Here is a 796-nt window from a genome sequence, read left to right as displayed (position 1 = left end):
AACAGAATTTTCTGACAAGCTGGATGTGAAAAAAAGGTTGGAGTTAGATGACTCCATGGTCTTCTGATGTGAGAATCTGGGGAAAAGGGAAGATAAAGTGGAGCAGGTTGGAGGAAATAATGTGGAATTTTTTGTTGGGGAAAGCCTGAGCTTGATGGGACTCAAGACATCTAAGTGGTGATTTCAGGGGGGCCACTGGATGCGGAAGTCTGTTCCCAGCCGATTAAGTTTTGCTCTCTCTATAATCCCCATTTAAATTTGCTTGACTGAAGAGGAATTGCGTATCACTGAAATCCAAAACTGAAGGAGTTTCACAGCTGACCTTTTTTTGAATCTGTCACTATATTTAATTTTATATAACCTACCCTTTATTTTTGAAAAATGAGGCGAGGGGTTATAAATTTAATATATTTCTCTGTGTGTTACCTATCTGCACTACAGGGATGTGGAGCCATTGTTTCCTACATCAGTGAGATTTTTCTCAAGTTTGTGTTTGAGGGCCCCATTCTAGGTCATTTTGTTCTTTAAAACTTGACTTTGGCTCTCCCAGCATCAAGATGTAAATAGGATGAAAAATCACACCACTGTCCAAACCACCGCTTGCAGGATTCTGGCAGATAGCAATTCCTAACAGGGGAAGGTAGTAAGAACATTTAGAGAACTACTTTTTTGACATAATTTATCTAGGGTCTAGATTTCAGTGACCTAAAAGCTGGGGCTAGATTGGAAAAGAAAGTTCTAAAATAAAGCATTGCATTTGAATTCATTCAAAACAGAAACACTTATTTTTTTTTTT

The sequence above is a fragment of the Condylura cristata genome, unplaced genomic scaffold (assembly GCF_000260355.1).
Source record: "Condylura cristata isolate star-nosed mole 26May11 unplaced genomic scaffold, ConCri1.0 scaffold00013, whole genome shotgun sequence".
Lineage (NCBI taxonomy): Eukaryota > Metazoa > Chordata > Mammalia > Eulipotyphla > Talpidae > Condylura > Condylura cristata.
The sequence above is the reverse complement of the archived record's forward strand: the minus strand, read 5'-3'. Positions refer to the sequence as shown.